Genomic DNA, 11385 nt, shown 5'->3' with positions numbered 1-11385 from the left:
GGACCAAATAGGCTGCAGGAGAAGAACCTGAAAAGAATCTGAATCAGGCTTTGTACCCTAGGTAGTTTCTTTATTTTCTTTGTTAGTTCATTAATATATTTTATTTTACCCAAAAAGTTAGAACAGGTTATTGGTTGAGGTAGGTCTTAAGTTAATTCTTTGAAATAAAAACCTCCAATTGAAGTTGTTTTATGCAAATCATTCCTGTCACAGAATCTAAAGATTGAACTAGTTGGGGTGAGGAATGAAACCAGGCAGGGTTCTGGTAAAAATGTTTTTAGTTGTCTTCTCTTAAATAACTTACTTTTAAAGAAGTAAGATTGAGCTGAATAATTCCAAATGCTGTAGCTTTTAAGTGGTCTCAGCAGGTGACTCTGAAGAACAACAGATACAGGTTTTTTCATATGGCAGCTTCAGAAAGTGTTGAATGCCGCCCGCTGCATCCACCCGATGACTGACTCCACCACACTGTGACACTTGATTCCCCCACCGGTGTCAGTGGAGCACCACACATTGCTACCTGGTCTGTGGGAAACACTGTATCCATGTAGATAAGATATGCTATATAGACAATTTCCCCTTCAAAGATACTTTAAAAGATCTCCTTGTGAGGTTGGACCGAAACCAGCGGAGGACAGATCCTGAGTTACCAAGCTCAGTGAGTGTAGAAAGGAAGATTTGGTGGTTAAATGTGTCAAAGGCAGCAGACAGATCCAGTAGCAATAGAGCTGATGATTGGCCAGCTGCTCTAGCCAAACACAGTGGTTCTGCAGGAGCTCACTACAAATAAAGAAAAGTTGGGTGAACTCAAAATTTCAAGGCAACAAACTTCGATAAAATTTTAAGTTGGACAATTAAACTAAATATTTTAAGTTTTGTTTTTAAGTTTTCTCAACTCTGAATTCAGATTTTTGTCAACTCAACTGTAAATTGTACTAACTTATAATTTTACATTGTAATAACTTTTAATCCTTACTTCTGCTAACTTCTGCAATGTGCTGAATTGGCACGATTGTAACGCCGCTATGAAATGTCAGCTAATGTTGTGACCACAATTTTGAGTTAGCATTGATACGCTAATGGCTACTCTTGTAGCTGTAACAAGCAGTGCCGCTAGCATCAGTTAGCCACTAGCATCAGTTAGCCGCTAGCTTTCGCTAATGACCGAATTTCACAACAAAGAAATAAGAGTTAGCAGAACTATTGTCCCTTGTTTTGAACCCCAACTTAAAGATATAAGTAACAACAACTCACAAACTTTCTTTGAGCATACAACTATCTTCCTTTGTTGTGCTAACTTACATTATTGCCCTAAATGTCAATAATTTATATTTCCAAGTTTTACCAACTTAAATCACTGTTTTACGCCAAAAAATACAAGTTGGCTTTTTTGCAGTGCATGTGGCTCCAGAGCCACAGGTTGCCTACCCCTGTCTGAATTAATGTTGCATTAATACCAACAGCAGCACTATTTTCAGCTAATGTTGTGACCACAATTTTGAGTTAGCATTGATACGCTAATGGCTACTCTTGTAGCTGTAACAAGCAGTGCCGCTAGCATCAGTTAGCCGCTAGCTTTTCCCAATGACCAAATTTCAACGCTTTCCCAACAACTCACCAACTTGTTTTTGAGCAGACAACTGGCTTGCTTTGTTGTGCTAACTTACATTATTGCCCTAAATGTCAGTAATTTATATTTCCAAGTTTTACCAACTTAAATCACTGTTTTAGGCCAAAAAATACATGTTGGCTTGTGTACAGTCTCAGAAAAGTGGTCCTACTTGAAGCCAGACTCATTTGGATTTTACAGATTGTTCTCAGAAAAGTAAGAACAATCCGGAACCAATGTTCCAGCTGTTCTCCAGACCCTTGTAAATGACATGCTCCTTGACATGCTGGACAAATTTGTTTTTGTATACCTGGATGACATTCTCATGTTCTCTCTTCTCTTGTCCCACATTCGCTTCTGCGTCTGCGTCTCCTTCAGCACCAGCTTTTTGTACAAGCGGAAAAATGTGACTTTTGTGTGTTCATTATCTCCTTTTTGGGGTTTGGGGTTTCCAGGGGCTGCATTCAAATGGACCTCTCCAAGTCAGTGCTGTGGCAGAGTTGCCAACTCCCTCTTACTGCAATGAACATCAGCAATTTCTGGGGTTTGAAAATTGAAATTGAAATATCACTTTCAGTGGTCTGACAACCATTCCAGCATTTCCCTCATGACTAGTCTCTGTATGTATTAACCCTGCTTTGTGTTTTTGGATTTTGCCTTTTTGCCTGTGCCTTTTGGAGCCCCTGTCGACTGCCTTACCATGTACAGACCTAAGCTTAGTAAAGCTTGTTTGAACTGATCTCCTTTGACTGAGCAATGCATTTGAGTCCCTCTTGTGTGCCCCGATGTGATACCCTCCACTGTAGGTAGATGGATGACAAAGTTTTCTTATCTCGTAGTTTAGCTTTGAGCTGCAGCCAATTATGTTAATGTTGCTTAGCAAAGTGCAAAATCTCAAAGTGCTTTATAGGTCCACAAGTTTGCAAAGAGGCTTTAGTTTTCTAACAGATGACAAAAATCATGACAATATATTACAGCAACAGATTATTGAAATGAGGGTACTCCTACAGGTTACTGTATGAAGCGTGTGCACATTCCTGTCTGTCCTTGTCTGCTGGGAGGGGCTTAGAACAGAGAGGGGAGAGATGCAGGAGGAGAGCTGTATTTTTACAGCTTTTATTTGCTTTATTCTGGTGGGGGGTTTGCTCTCTCCAGAAAAAATATGTACCACATAAAAACTAATTTCTAATTTCATCCCCTGAAAGAAGCAAATAAGTGTTTTTACCAAATGTTTAACTGTTGCTTTAACTTGAGTTTCTGACTTGACCAATACTGGTTTAAGCACATTAACTGCATATTTTAAACCTTTAAAAATTGCACAAAATTATTTAAAAAAGACAAAAAATGAGCGTGTTTTATTTTTTATTTTTGGAAAAAACTTACACAACACATTCCCATATGGTCTAGCGGTTAGGATTCCTGGTTTTCACCCAGGCGGCCCGGGTTCGACTCCCGGTATGGGAATTACTTCTTGGGCATCTGTGGCATACAGGATGGTTGCTGGTTCAAATGTCAGGACTGACAGGTCAACAACTGCAGTGCCTTTGAGCAAGAAATCAAACCCCCACGCAGCTCCATGGTCCCAGTAATGTGCATCCTTCACTTGTGTGTAAAGGATGGGTTGAATTTCACCATTGTGGCATTAATAAAGGCTGGTTCTTGATCTTAGATCATATCAACATACCATTCTTCACTTTAAGGCATTTTAGAATTTGCCAATTTTTGAGAAAAAAACGACATGTAGTAGTATGACTTTTTCTTTAGCGGGTCATTTTTGGACATCCCATAATATTGTGTTTTCTTGCAATTTTTAGACAAACTATACTACTACATACACCAACAGACTATAATTGACCAGTTTTCAGCATTTTGGGCATTTTAAAATTTGACAAAAAACGACATGGTATAGTATGACTTTTTTGTAAGAGGTAATTTTTAGACATCCCATAATATGGTGTTTTCTTGCAATTTTGGACAAACTACATTACCAAATGTATCAAAAGACTATAAATGACCAATTTTAATAATTTTTAGGCATTTTAAAAGTTGACTATTTTTGGACAAAAAACAACATACATAGTATGACTTTTTGGACATCCCATAATATATTTTCTCACAAATTTTGGACAAACTACACTACTACATGTATCAACAGACTATAATTGGCCGATTTTTATAAATTTTTAGGCATTTTAAAATTTGACAATTTTTGACAAAAACGACATTTCTGTAGATGGTCATTTTTGGACATCCCATAATATGGTGTTTAATTGCTATTTTTTGGGAAATAGTTGTACAACACATTCCCATATGGTCTAGTGGTTAGGATTCCTGGTTTTCACCCAGGCGGCCCAGGTTCGACTCCCGGTATGGGAATTACTTCTTGGGAAGCTTAGAGTTTAGTAATTGGGCGTTTCACAGGATGGTTGCTGGTTCAAATTCCAGGACTGACAGGTCAACAACTGGAGTGCCCTTTAGCAAAGACCTCAACACACAGCTCCCCGGGCACAGTAATGTGCAGTCCTACTTGCATTGTGTTAAATGCAGAGGTTGAATTTAACATGATTCTTGATCTTAGATCATATCAACAGACTATAATTGACCCATTTTAAATATTTTTAGGAATTTTAAAATTTGATCATTTTTGACAATAAAAATGACAAACTCTATGACCTTTTTCCAGCGTGTCCAGCATCCACCAGATCCTTGGTAACAAGGACCCAGTCTGCCAGAATGTCCACCTTCCAGTATGTGTTTGACACAAATTCTCCATTAAGATTTGGAGTCTTCTGGTATAAACACTGCTGAAAGAATACTTTTGCTGTGAGTACATAAACTTTATATTTGTGTGGATGTAGCTTTATAATTAAGCACATAACTCTGCACATTCTCCACTTAATTTGCACTAAGTTGTATAAAGTATATTATTTATATTATTATTATTATTATTATTGTATATTGTATATTGTTAAATGTCTTTTTTTTTCTTTTTTTTTATCTTTATCTTAAAAATTGTGTGAATTTTTTTGCGGCTGTAACAAAGAAATTTCCCCACTGTGGGATTAATAAAGTAAAATCTAATTTTATCTAATCTAAGCATACCTTTGATGCAAAAAATCTTGTTGCTAATTTAAATAAAAAATTAAAAAAAATCTGGAATTTGCATTAAAAAGACCTGAAAGTTCTTCAAAGATAATTTTCGAAGAAAACACCGTGATTTAGGTTTGTCATTGGCCTTTACTTTGTGAACACACACCAAAGGTTACTGGTTTAATCCAACATTCATAAACACTTTAAGAATAAATAATCTTGACACAACATCGCACTCCAACGCACTAATCCAAATGAACAACCACCGCTCTAGAAACACAATAGTGAAAAGTGAAATGATGACATTGAGTGACCTAGTGTCAGTAGAACAAACTGGCTCGCCTTCTTGTGAGGATTGTATTGTATATTGGCGGGTGATTTCTGGATGCGTTGGGGTCTGTCTGAATGTGAGTCTTGGCGTTAGCTGCTCAAGTGCAATTGCTCACAGTGGGACAGATAGGGAGCAGCTGTGAGTAATTGTTTTGCTCAGTTGCTGAGGCTCATCCTGGCCCTTTATAGATAAGCTGGAGTAAATCTCCCTTCATGTCCTGGGAGAGCAGGGGAGAAGATGGAGACGGAGTAGAGCAAACACCCGGCCATGGCCAGCCTCTGTTTGAACTGCCTCTTCAAGACCCAAAGCTTCAAATGACTTTTTCTATTGAGTCAAAGGGAAGTGTAGGGGCCATTATTCTGCTCCTTCTGGTTGATGTTGCCAAGGAGTTTAATGCCAAGGAGATGTCTAATATTCATGTGTCAAAAAAAAGGAAACAGAGAGATGGAGAGAAGTGTCAGAGAGAAGATCTGTGGTCTGCTCACCTGTTACACAAGTGGAGAGATACATTGGGTGAGCTGGCTTTTGTTAGATTGACAAAAGATAGGGAAGTAGCCAGTAGGCACACTGCAACAGCGACGCCACTGAGCATTTCCATGACTTTATCCTCTTTCTCCAAAATACTTTTAATGAACTATGGCCGCGTTCAGACTGCCAGCCAAGATCTGATTTTTAGCCCATCCAGATTGGAACTGGATGGCTCTTTTGAAGTCTGAACAGTCACAAATCACATGAAATCCGATTTTTGCAAACCGGATCGAAACCACCTTCGGGAGGTAGTTTCACGTCAGACGGTCTGACGCCGTTACTATAGCAACCTGTCAGATCAGTCGATAATGTGGCCCAGTCTGAACAGAGCCATATCCGATTTGGACACTTGCTAAAAACAGTGTGGACAGTCAGCCCTAAAAATCGGATTTGTGTAGGAACCTGATTTGGATCAGATTTGCCTGCAGTCTGAGGGCGGCCTTAGGCAAATACATTGATTTTGAATAGATACAATGATTTTCATCAGCTTCAAATCACCTTTCAAATAAGGGGCCAAGATGTGCTTTGTTTGTTCAACATTGTATATAATTATTTCCTGCAATATTTTGTTCTAATTTAAGACTTACTCTACCAATTGCATTGCATATCCAGTGGCACTTTGCAATGGTCCCTTTTGCTATTAGTAAACATTATGACATTTACTTGAAGGTGGAGCTTAGATAGATGCAGAATAATTCCCTGAACACATGTTTGTTGGCTTGTTTTTTTAATAATGGCTGAATAAAATGGGAGTATGGTAGAGAAACCATGTGAAAAGAGAAACGCCTGAATAGTTGTCTGATTTGACTTTTGACCATCGGTAGCTAAAAAAGTTAGTAATTCTAACTAATAACAATTATGAGATAGCATTGCTGGTTTATATGATATATCAATGTTTTCAACATACAATACTTTATTTAACATAATAACACAGGCATTTTTAGTGATTACCTCAGTCCAATCCTTTTATCACGTTAATCTATAGTTGTCTTTGATTTGTTTTTTTACTAGTAGTGGCAGCATACAATAAAACTTTTGCAGTATGCTCCGTAATCTACCACCACTTTTGCCCTAGCTCAGTACTGTAGTCCTGCTAAATTTCAGTAAAGCTGCAAAATTGTCACTGCTTTTACTCAAACAACATTTTATTAAATGTTGTTTTACAATACAGATGTGTACCTTTTTATTTACTTTGATTGCAGAAAGCAAAAGTCCAGATACAATAGTATTTTTACTTTGTGGAAGTGGCTACTCACTCATTCCACATCAGCTCCACTCAGGCTTCACCCAAATCTAGATTTTTGTGTCTTCAAGATGATAGTGCCTTGTTAACCCAAATCCTGGTTTGAAAACAACCAAATATTTTTCAAAAGGCTAAAAAACTGTTTTTCTACAGTCACAGTTTGTAAATGTCAACTCCAGAATTGCACAGGGCTAAATAACGGCAGTACACAGTGCTTCAGACCCTACTGCAGCCCTGATTTGTTGTAAAGGTTCATGAGAAAGTTTAATGTTAACCTACAACTCTCGACAATGAACCTGCCTGCCTAACACACAGGTTCTTTATACAACAGGTTAATAACACTGATGATTCTAACCATCCTAAAGCTAGAAAACAGAAATGCACACAATGCACCAGTAAGCTGAATGGAGAGCAATGCAGAATACACACATTGATGTGTTTATCTAGCAGCCAAAGCCCTGTAATAACACAGATAACATCGTCATGAATATTATAAGCTTCTGCTTTTACAAATGATGAGGATGTGTTGACTTTTTCATTTCTTTCGGCGTCAAGGGCAAGCAAAAAAGGCTTTTTGACTATGAGGCCAACCACACCTCTGAAAACAGAATAAAGATGCTGAGTAAGGGAAAATTAATTACCTATGTAACAGGCACCAATAGAGATTTTGTCTTAGTGGCTTTTGGGCATTTAGTTTCGTTTCGTTTCGTATCTGTTTATTTCGGTCAATACATGTCATCAAAAAAAACCAGAAAAAACAAAAACAAAACATTGATCAAAGTAAACAAAGAGTTTACTCTCTTCGTATTGAAAATAAACAACACAAATCATTTGATGATTTGTTATTGGGCGCAGTCTAAATAGTTACAACTTAATTTTCACACATATCACGTCAAATCATTAAGGAGCCAAAAAAGCAACAAAAGCTCACAGTAGATGGATAAGAACATTCTGTTTAATTCACATTTAATTTGCATTAGCGCCCCAACTCTTATGCAATCTCGGTTGTATCTGATCTTACATGTTGTGATTCATGTGACCCAAATTGAGCGACTTCCACCTGTACCCATTGGGAATTCATTCATACACTGGTGAACGCAACATTGGGGGCCATTTGGGGTTCAGTACATGTAGGTTGCCATGGTCAGGGATCGAACCAGCGACCTTCCAATCACTACCAACCTTTACCAACTGAGCCACAGCCGTCCCATTAGTTCAAAACACAACATGGAGAAGCTTGAGGCGTAGACCAGAAAGGAGGGAATTGCAAAAGTCTAAATGTGAGGTGACTCTCAGATTGTGGTGATGGAACAAGACCAGAGGTGAGGGAGGACTGGATGATCTTGGTTTTTAAAGAGGAGAAAGAGGGTGGACAGGCTTTAACCAGGTTGGTAGGTAAGGGATAAAGTCGACAGGTAGAAGATTTAGATTTTAGAATGAAACAGGACTTGTAGTCATTAGAGGCGGTGCAGAAGAGCTCATGAAGACCTTGGATCAGCTGATTCTACGCCTACTGAGAGCTGAAGTCAAAGACAAACTTGACCCCCTGCAGTTTGCATACAAACAACACATGGAAGTGAACGGTGCTGTCCTCTACATGCTTCAACGTGCCCTTGCTCATCTGGAGGAAACTGGTGCTTATGTGAGAATCATGTTCTTTGATTTTTCAAGCACATTCGACACCATCCAACCCAACATACTCAAAAACAAGCTCACAGAGATGGGAGTGGATCTTTCCTTCATCTCCTGGATCACAGATTACCTGACAGGAAGACCACAGTATGTCAGGTTGGGGAACTGTGTTTCTGGGACATTAATGAGCAGCATAGGGGCTCCACAAGGCACTGTTCTGGCTCCATTCCTGTTCACACTTTACACAGGGGACTCCAAATCAACTCTGAGTCCTGCCACATCCAGAAGTACTTGGACGAGACTGCTATTGTGGCGTGTATCAGGAATGGACAGGAATCTGAATATAGGGATCTGATAAATGCCTTCAGTGACCTGAGTCACAAGAACTATCTCCTACGGAACACCTCAAAGACTAAGGAAATGATCAGAGATTTCTGCAGGTTCAAGACCCCCTTCAGCCAGTGAATACCTGTGGGGTGGACATGGATGTGGTGCCAAGTTATAAGTATCTAGGTGTATACCTGGATAATAAGTTGGACTGGTCCCTAAACACAGACGCTCTCTACAAAAAGGGGCAGAGCCGCCTCTTTTTCTTCTTGAAGCTCAGATCTCTGGACATCTGTAGTAAGATGCTGCAGATGTTTTATCAGTCTGTGGTGGTAGTGTGTTGTTTTATGCTGCAGTCTGCTGGGGAGGCAGCATCACACACAGAGATGAAGGCTGTTGGACAGACTGGTCTAAAGAGCTGGTTCTGTGGTTGGAGCCAGGTTGGACAAACTGGAGGAGGTGGTGGAGAGATGACCTGTCAAGATGTTCGAGGCCATCCTGAAATATGATCATCTGCTACACAAAACCTTTATGGACCAAAAAAACCCATCAGTGGACGTCTCCTCTCTCTCCGTTGCAGGACGGAGAGATACAAAAGATCCTTCTCTCCTACAGCCACCACACAGGTGTTCCATCTCAGCTAACAGCCTTCAGAGGGCTCAGTCAATACAGTTGTCCTCCAGAGCAGTCCTGCCTACACTACAGACCTCTGATTCATCCTCCAAAAAGTTCCTGCTGACTCGACCGACCTCAGTGCTGTCCTCAAAAGCAGTTCCAGTGGAACACGTCCCATGAGAGGGGATCATTGTTTTTTCCTGCTTGTTTTGAGTTGGTTTTGTCATGCCTGTTTTGCCTAGCCTGCACTACTTTGAATAAAACGTATACTTTCACAACGTTTTGTTAGCTTTCTTGACTCTGGAAACATGAATAAGAATGCAACAAGAAGAAATTGTTATGTTGTTTGTTTAACTGGAATAGATTCATAACTGATTGTTTTATTCTGATTTAGTGTGTCTGCAATTTTGCTGCTAAGGAATGTGCTCAAAAATGGGAAAAGCAGAAGGAGCATATTATTTGTAAAATTGTCATGTCGTGCAGCTCATTTAATGAATATTGCTGTAAACAATACAGCCATAAAGACATTCATTGTGATTCAGAGCAAAACTGCCCATACCCCATACAACCCCGTCATAGAGCAAAAAACACCTGTGTTTTCCACACTGCAGACATCTAAAATGCACTCACCTGATTTCGCCTCATTAGTGCTTGAGGAGAGTTGCTGTCTGGTAAACATCAGAACCACAACAAATGTCGGTCTTTTATGTAATAAAAAAAAACAACCTTAAATTATAAAAGGTTTGTCTTTAGTTTGATTCAGAGGTCATGGGGAAAAGAAAGCAATACAAACTCACTGACACTGGCAGAAGAAACAAATTAAAAAGTTGGCAGCTTTCATATATGAAGAACTAAAATATGATAGAATTGGAATTGCTTGGTTACGCGGTAAAATTATCTCTCTTTACAACATGTATGCACTCTGTCACCTTTCAGTTCCTATTAAGTCCAGTACAAATAGTATTGCAATTTCTTGAATATGTCCAAGTAATAATTTCAAGTTAATCAAATTAACCAAAATTAGTAAATAGGATATAATTATAAATCTAGTAAAAAGTAAAAGTAGATTTTTAATAAATGGCTAATTGCTACCTTTTTGATTTATCTTTTTCTTTTCTTTCTTCATATATGTAATATATATATATATATATATATGGCTGAGCCCCGGATGCATCGACAGAGCCCCTGCAAAAAGAGATAGTGGAGATACCTGAAAGTGATGGCAGGCGTATCATATAAGTCTTCATCCTGTGAGTCAGACTACATATTGGCTAACTATAGGGGAGCATTTACAGCTCAAGAGCCAGATATTTCCCCTAGGAGTCAGCATAATGACATATCACTGTATTGTATTGTATTGTATTGAGAAGTATGATTCACGTCAATAATTTCCAGTAGAAACATGCTGTCACAGAGAGTCTATTTATACAGAGGAGTAAATGTTTTGTTTGAAATTACAATATTAACCATTTGTTTAAAACTGACGTTGGTGGATAAATTATGGTAAACTGCCTTCTTGGGTGCTCGTAGATGTAGAAAACATGATAAAGTTTCCTCTAGTTTAGTTTCATGGACTAAATGTGATGAAATACTCTCTAAAGTGCTTCTTCCCTCTAGAGCGAAACCAGTCAATGAAATTGTCATCTGTACCAGAAACAACTTGGACATGGAGGGGAATAGAAACCAGGACACAGTACATTTAAGCTGTAGGCGATATAAGAGGGATGAAGCAACCAAAGTAGTGGCAGTCTGGCAGTCCTGCAGCAGATGTGCCTGCTCTTTTGCCCAAGCAGGACAGAGGGCTAGGATGTGCTCAGTCTGGCTGCAGTAGATGCAGTAATTCTGGCAGAGACAGCATTGCCGTTCAGCAGGGGTGAGCCTCATCCTCCCTAGCTGCATGGTTTCCTCTGTGCTTTGGGGTGATGAGGCTGTCAGTGGAGAGACTCTGGATGCTGGTTGCACCAGAGGTAGAAGAGGAGGTGCAGGTGATGTGGAGAATTTGGTTGGAAG

General features: G+C 39.2%; 2 non-coding genes across 2 annotated transcripts; both read left to right on the top strand.

The window, feature by feature from the left end:
* Positions 1–3001: 3001 nt before the first annotated feature.
* On the top strand, positions 3002–3073 carry trnae-uuc (transfer RNA glutamic acid (anticodon UUC)). The gene has a single exon. It is a non-coding gene; the product is annotated as a tRNA-Glu (tRNA).
* Positions 3074–3913: 840 nt separating this feature from the next.
* Positions 3914–3985, top strand: trnae-uuc (transfer RNA glutamic acid (anticodon UUC)). The gene has a single exon. It is a non-coding gene; the product is annotated as a tRNA-Glu (tRNA).
* The last annotated feature ends 7400 nt before the right edge of the window (positions 3986–11385 follow it).

The sequence above is a fragment of the Centropristis striata genome, chromosome 14 (genome assembly GCF_030273125.1).
Source record: "Centropristis striata isolate RG_2023a ecotype Rhode Island chromosome 14, C.striata_1.0, whole genome shotgun sequence".
NCBI classification, from domain to species: domain Eukaryota; kingdom Metazoa; phylum Chordata; class Actinopteri; order Perciformes; family Serranidae; genus Centropristis; species Centropristis striata.
This window is presented reverse-complemented; position numbering and strand designations above follow the sequence as displayed.